General features: G+C 34.1%; 1 long non-coding RNA gene across 1 annotated transcript; it reads right to left on the bottom strand.

The window, feature by feature from the left end:
- Positions 1-527: 527 nt before the first annotated feature.
- On the bottom strand, positions 528-6,675 carry LOC120349937. Its single transcript, XR_005570527.1, has 3 exons — positions 6,613-6,675; positions 1,613-1,727; positions 528-752 (listed from the first exon to the last, which is right to left on the bottom strand). It is a non-coding gene; the product is annotated as an uncharacterized LOC120349937 (long non-coding RNA).
- Between the last annotated feature and the right edge of the window lie 1,465 nt (positions 6,676-8,140).

Here is an 8,140-nt window from a genome sequence, read left to right as displayed (position 1 = left end):
GTGTCATGGAGGTTTCACAAACGAAAATAATTTACAGAGAGTGTATAAGAATCTCTTCCCATGGTACAAATTGTATATTCGGCAATCAGATGTTCATAGTATCAACGAATTGGAGAAATCGCGAGGGAGTATGAACAAATCAAGGCAGAGGAGGAACAGAATAGACAAAATCCGAGAGTTCACATGACTGAGGACACGAAAAAGATTACGAGGCTCAAGGTTGAGACAGTTATAACCCCTACTAGTAACAGACCATCTCTTAGTGAGTCTGAACCCGTGTGTTGGCAATACAAGAGACCGGGGCACTGGAGATCACACTGTCCCGATATCCAGCCATGTGAAAGGAGTGCAAAGAGAGCACTGAAATGTGTCTGTGATGTGCAGAAGGAGAATAAAACTCCGAACAAGACATCAGTGATGATATTACGGATGATTCCTGTAATTGAAGAGTCATCAAGGGACAACAGACTATTTATTACCGTGACAATCGGCGGTAAAGAGAAGGAGGCAGTGTATGCTCAGCTAATTTCGACCCACTAAACCTGGCCCAATTGTCCTACACTAGGATTGATAATGCTGTTGACGCAATGAATACCGATGAGAGTCCAGCTGGTGGAGATGAAGGAGTGAGGGCGTCCAACCTGGTGCCGACGTCTCAGCAGACCGCTCCAAGCGTCGCCGAGAGAACAGAGAATGCCGCCACCCAATCGCCATCCGATGGGGTCAACCAACCGTCATCCGTCACCACCAACCTGGAAAAGCGCAATACCACATTAGACTCTTCAGTCGGCTATGCTACCAATCGTATGATGAACGATTCCTCGAGTGAATTTAAGCTCATGCTCAACCAAGCCATGGCGGGATTGATGAAAGATATACAAGCAAGTCAGGATAAAGGGGCAGAAAATATCCTAGAAAACATCAGAGAAAATATCCAAGAAAATATCAAAACGGTCAGGCAGGATGTCAAAACTATAGACGAAAAATTTTCTAGCTTCAAGGAGGAAATGAAAAATATGATAGACATTGAAATAGATATGCAATCTACAGTCATAAAAGCGTTAGAAACCCGTATAGATGAAGTCACCTGTCAGGTAAATGGACGGTTGGATGAAGTACCCAAGGAAATAGAAAAACAGGTGGACATATTAGGTAAAGAACTAGGCAACACTATCACAGGAACTATAATGGAAAAGGTATCAGAAAATGAATGTGAAGATAATAATAAAATAGGAAAGATAATAAAAGAACAGAGTAACATGCAAACATGTATAACAAACTTAACGGAAGAAGGAATAAAGTCAAGAGAGAGATACAGCATGTTGGAGAATGCCATAGGTGGACAACAGTTGAAGCTAACCGAATAGTATGACGAAGTGAATGAGAACAGGAAAGCTACAAATAATAGATGGAACGCAAATAAAGAACGAGTCTCCAGAATAGAGACACGCATGGAAAATATCCCAGCCAGCAGAATGCATTATATGCCAACTGAGCTAGTGAATGGCACTCAACTTTTTCAAAACCTTGGGAAATTTGATAACTCATACCGTCACATGCAACCCAGACCATTTGTGGATCAAATAAGAGCCGTTCAAGAACTGATACCCACCTCTTGGTTAGTGTGGCGTTTCCAATTGTCCAGTTCACTACTCGGTGAGCCGCTGATGTTCTTCCAGAGCCGGATGCGAGATCCTAAGAGCCTGGATGATTTCCTCTCCCAGTTCCTGCAGCAATATTGGAGCAAACATAGACAGATGGACGCATTATCAGAAATTATATCATGCACATAATGATAATAGAGGCGGACAATCTTATACTGAGTTTGTGACAGATTTTATAAATAGAAATTCTCAACTGGACGAATCTCTAGCCGACTAATCACTGGCCCACATATTACTTAAAAAACTTCCTTTCTGTGTCTGCATGACATTAGCTGTGCCACCTATCTCTAGTTGCAAAGAATTGATACAACGTTTGCACTGCATTCAATCAGCTACTTTTGAGCCCAGTCACATAAATAATCGAGCAGGAAATTCTACTCAATCTCAAAATAATGATAATCATTCCAGAAAAAATTATAATAATGAAAATCATTTAGCAAAATGCTGTAGCAAATGTGCAAAGTGCGAAGTATACTGTGAATACCAACAAAGGTCAATCATTTGATAATAATCATAGAAATAGGTTTCAATACCGAAACAGTAAACAGTATTACAAAAGAGCATATTATGATAACAGAGATTGTTTGAATAGGAATAATAAACAGGATGTAAATTCCAGGAATCATGACGTTCATAATCAAAATCATCATAGAATAGACATATCATATACAGTGGCATGCGCAATAAATACAAATCAAAAACAACATGCAGATAATCAACAACCAGAACAAAGCCACCACCGCAACAACCCGCCATCAAATGAAGAAATCAAACATGCATTAGAACCAGTCCATAAAAAACAACAACTCATATCAAGTCTACTATTCCCCCCTGAAGATCTACCACTAGCCACCAACCCACTACTGAAAACAATATACAGTATCAACACAGAAATGATTAAGGAATTACTGATAATAAAATTTAAAAATGATGAACAACAGTCATACACTGAACCTGTGCACCAGCATGCAACCCCCCCACAGCACACCAAGTTTGAGCAGCCACATGCCACACCGCTGCCCAAGCATCGTTGGATCCACCCGCGGCACACTAAATTCAAGGAGCAAACCGCCACCAAGACAAGCAGAAAGTGTGACCAACAGGACGATGGCTGAGTGGAACATGGAACCCAACACAGGAAGGCCCATCGGAGGAGGCAGCGAGGAAAGCCCCGGTAAAGAGGTTATCGTCCTCATGCTAAATTCAAGCATCGCCAAAAAGATGCAAAGAAACCAGGCAACCATGGGAGGAAGGAAGTGTACAGAGAAGACGGACAACACCAGGATGAAGTGAATAATGAGACCAACATGCACCCCAAGCACACGTGGTTCAAGCAGGGAGCTTACCATTGTGATTGCAGCCATGGGATAAACAAAAGGAATATGATCAAAGACAAGGAAAAATTAATAATGGATACGGGTTTAGAAAATGATGAAAGAAATCATTATATGGAATTATTGAAAGATGAATTGTGTGCAATAAAATCGAGAGAAAGAATAAGTTGCCTATTGAAAACAGGAATATATGATTGTTGTTTATTAACAGGTTATGTTATGGAGAATGTAATGAAAATGCTGATTTACTTTGTTATAATTTTTGGTATGACTATGATGTCAATTGAAGAATATGTTGTCAATATAATAATGGATGATGGAAAGCGTGCAATAAATTGGAAAGGAATAGTGAATTGTTTATTGGGAGAGAGAGTACATGGTCATTATTTATCAAGAGGTTATGTTGTGAGAAATATGATGAATACATTGATTTACTTTGTGATGATTATTAGTATGGCTGTGATATCAGTCAAAGAATATATTATTAATGTAATGATGAATGAGGGCGTGCCATATGTTGAGAAAGTTGATTCTAGAATTTACAAAAACATTTTGAAACTCAAAAAAGTTCAGGATACACAAAGTAAATATCCTAGGCTATCCCAAATCTTGGAATTATTGGAGAATCGGTCGTCTCCCAGGTAGCACACCTACGTGTTTCCAACGTTGAAATTTGGTTGTTGAGGTTGAATAACCGTAAGCGGTTGAATTTTTCAACGTTTTAAATGCAACTTTGTTTTCAACGGTTGATCTATCGTTGAAAACACGTTGAAAACGAGCTTCCAATTCCACCACTCACAGCGCTACAGTAGTCCTTACACAAAAACGGATCTATCAACGACGATCGACTGATCAACGCCATTTCATGTTTGAATTCTCATCACATTGATGAAAGCTGTGAACTCTTTTAGAAGAGTTTACCTATTCCACTTTGACTTGGTAAGTTTATTTAATTTATTATTCTTATTTAAAAGATGATATTGTTTGGTGATTTATTGTCTAAACTTCAAAACAAATATTGTGTGTTGAACATAATTATGTTTACATTTGAGGTTAGGGTTAGGTAAGTTATATTATGTTTTAAATTAGAGGGATCTAATTTAATATAATTATTAAAAATTAATATAATACAATAAGCTTGGTTTTAAGTATTTTACATGTAGCCTACTACTTAACTTCCAAATAAATTACTATTACTTTGATTCCTGCACAAATATTTTCATTATGCTATCTATGTATTGTTTTTGTCACAGGACTGCTTGTGTTGAGAAATTCCATCGAACTTAATATAATAACACTGAACTTAATATAATATAAATCACTTAACATCAAAGTGATTGCTTTTAACAAGTTCAGTAATTAACTCGGTGATCCAAGAAATTGAAAACGGGTGTCCGGAGTTCAGCTCATAAATATTAACATTTTCCAAATATCGTCATTCCATGGTGACGAAATTTAGCTTAAACTTGTTCATTTTAAAATTAAATTTTCAATTAATTTATGCATGTTTACAACCCATATATGTCAAGGACATTTTTGATTAATTTCATTGTGATTTTAAACTTTTGGTCTAGGTTTACAAAATTTAGTAGGCCAATAAAAAATGGTTGAAATATCGGGATACAACTGTTTTTTTTCATAAAACTAAGTATGTACCTACAGTAACTATTAAATTTTACTCATAAATTAAAAAATAAATTTTCTACCGTTTTTATATAGAGCCTTATTTGTTTACTTCTATAGGCCTAATGAAAGAGGAGTATTTCAAGTTAAAATTCGTCTATGCTACAAAATTTGGAAACCCAATATTCTTACTTTATTCTTAGTTCTTTTGAATGTTTGAACAAACAGCTGGTGTGACTTTCTCGTCTGACTATTGTATAGTAATGGACTATTTTTATCTAAAAAACAGTCATCACCTCGCCTTGTGATTCAAAATATCAATGTGTGTAACAAAATATCAAATGTATAACATTATTAGATGTGCACTTGAGAAAAATTTCTGTACTTGTTGTTAAAAGCAATTCCCTTTTAACCATGCAACATCTGTATCAAATAATAACTCCTTTGTAGTGGCAAAATTTCATCTGCCTTCATATTATAGAATTTCTTATTAAAATTTATATTACCTTATGTTTCAGATTCTATCAAAAAATCTTGTGGGTCGACTGTGGGCATTGAGACCCAAATTGAAGACGCTATTAAGGATTGGCTAAAATATGCGGCAGAGTATTTTCAGTGGAGAAAAAAACAATCTAATTTCGTCGGTAATTAAAAAGTATTATGAAATGAAAGTGGAAAGTTATTTTGAAAGTCCCTTTCTATTGAAACACTGTAATAGAATATTTGTTTCTCTATTGCATGAATCACAAACTATCATCATACCTGAAAACTAAAATGTAGGCGGGTTTGTACGATGCCAATTGACAAGATAATAATATTGTCTTCTGAAATTTATAGCTGGTGTAAAGTATCAATTGAATCTTTTAATTCTAGAACCATCATCTAGGCATAGCTAAATAAAAACTAATTGACAATTATTATTGTTTTGCCAATTGGCATAGTTTAAACCTGGCATAAATGTCAAGTAAAAATTTAGATATATATTATTTCCTAGAAAGAATTGAGCTATTTTTGCTCACCACAGATAAAATTATCATACTAAAAATTCAAGATTTTTAAACAACTGCTGAATTCTTGAAATAATAGTTTTAATTTATGTTTCTTACAGACATAAAATGTTTTTGAGCTTGGCAGAGTATATTAAATTACCATGGTAATTTGGTTGTAACCATCTTAGTTCTTTAAACAACCTTTCATCATACTATTTTTGTGGATCAAAATTGAAGTAATATGAAAATAGAAAGAAAAATAAAAATCTCAGTATCCTTTTTGAATCATTTAAATAATGATTAATAATAGTGATTAAATAATTCAAAAAGGATACTGAGATTTTTATTTTCCTTTCTATTTCTATAAAAAGTAGCCCTATACAGAAAAGAGATGAATATGGTTTTTATTGTGTGTTTTTAATGTCAACTTACCAATGTACCGCATTGCAGGGTAATATTTCTGTTACATGAAATCATATGTAAATAAATGGAAATATGATTTCGTATTTTCATCTCTTTTCAAATGATTTTAGAAATATTACCATGTAATTGATAAGGTACCGGTTCAAAAGTATGGCTAATTCAACGTCTATTTATAGTTGAAAATAATGGTTGTCACAACGTGCTTTCAACGTCTATTTATGGTTGAAAATAATGGTTGTCACGACGTGCTTTCAACGTCTATTTATAGTTGAAAATAATGGTTGTTACAATGTTTTTTCAACTATTATTCAACGTTGAAAATAACGTGGAAACGGCGGACATTTTCTCGTGTTTTCAACGTTGAATTTAAACGTCTTTTCAACGTTAAGGTATTACGTGTTTCTAACGTTATTTCAACGTTTCTGTGCTACCTGGGCTGAACCACCAGACTATTTACAGATATCAAAATTCAACGTCTATGATCTCAAACCATATTATTGAAACACTGAAAAATAAGAAAGTAAACAATAATATTATGATAGAACTGTCACTTACTTTACCAATTGCTGAAATACGTACATAGGTCTATAGAGAACACAAAACGATGCAGTTATCCAGCCGACAAGTTATCCACTTTGACCAACTAAACCAGCACCTAAAATAAAGGAATAGAAAATTCAGAAGCCATCTATACCATCTTCATCACTCGAAAGCCAATTGAATAATAATTATCCCAATTAGAAGCCAACTTACCGTGCAGGAGGAAGATAGCAAAATGGCAACAGATGAGTAAACAAAAATTTGATAACATCGACTGTAACCTGCCTGGAACCCAAACGGCCAATGCCTTATGAATTACAAGCCACAAAAATATCTTACCCCAGAAGTTCAAGTGTCATAAAAATGTGAATTATATGTAAAATATTGTAAAAAGTACTTGATTATTATTAATGTGTTACTCAAAGAGAAAAAACAAGTAAAATTATCTGCCAAATAATGATAAAACCGCATTGTTCAACCAAAGTATATTAGGTCAAATTTTCATGTGTTTTGATGACTAAGAATTTCTTGTTGATAAATTACCAAAGACCAGCTATTAACATTATCCATTGCTTAAATATAAGGCCCAAATTAATTAAGAAAGAAAAATCAAATGTACTAGTCACAATACGATATAGAGCAAAAAGAAATGTTAGATTTTACAAGCCTGAGAATTATAGTGTTGTTAGGTTGGCAATGATTTTGCACCAATGTTCAAATTACTTTGATGGCGTGTTGCCGCAAAGAACTGCTTCTAGCCGAGGGCAGAAGTACTATTCAAAAAAGATGTTTATGTTTTGTGTAGAGGAGGAGATTATTTATATTTGTGTATTGTATGTAGTAGGAGATTAGTTTAGATTAGATTATTATTGGCAGATTATAAAAAATGAAAGTTTGCATGTACATTTTGAGGTTAGAATTCTTTGTTTTGTTCTAATGAATCAATCGATCTAGGATCAATTGACAGTTCTTTGAATCGATACCTAACAAATCAGCTGATTTGTTAACAAATCAGCTCAATCAACCAGTATGAATTGAATTATAAGTTTTACTCACAAAATATATATTATATACTAGGGAAGGTTTATGCAAATAGTTAAGGACAACTATTATTGTTACTCGAGTATTTATTGGAATTTGGAAAAAAAATATGAAAACCAAGAGTACACAAAGCTCACATAAAAAATTAAATATATATTGTATTATAGCATCATATATCGAGATTTATTTATTAGAATACTCTCAGACTTATGACTATTACTCAACTTATGTATTCGAAAATTTTTGTTTATCTTTGTATAACAAAGTTAGGAAAACCCTGAATCTTGAAGAACCAATTACATTGAGTCTCACTAAGATAAGAAAGCCAATCATAAGGAAGCTTATAAATCGTTCAAGGAAGAGAAGAACTTTTTCTAGAAATCACTGTCTCTGGCTTGTGATCTTGATCTGTGAGGAGCACATGGAGATCAGGGTTCTTTCTTCCAATTAATTTTTTAAAAGCATCATGCCAATCACTATTTAAATGTGAAGTATATGTAATTAATGTTTGATCATTTGTGAACTC

This window comes from Nilaparvata lugens, chromosome 2 (assembly GCF_014356525.2).
Source record: "Nilaparvata lugens isolate BPH chromosome 2, ASM1435652v1, whole genome shotgun sequence".
NCBI lineage: Eukaryota > Metazoa > Arthropoda > Insecta > Hemiptera > Delphacidae > Nilaparvata > Nilaparvata lugens.
This window is presented reverse-complemented; position numbering and strand designations above follow the sequence as displayed.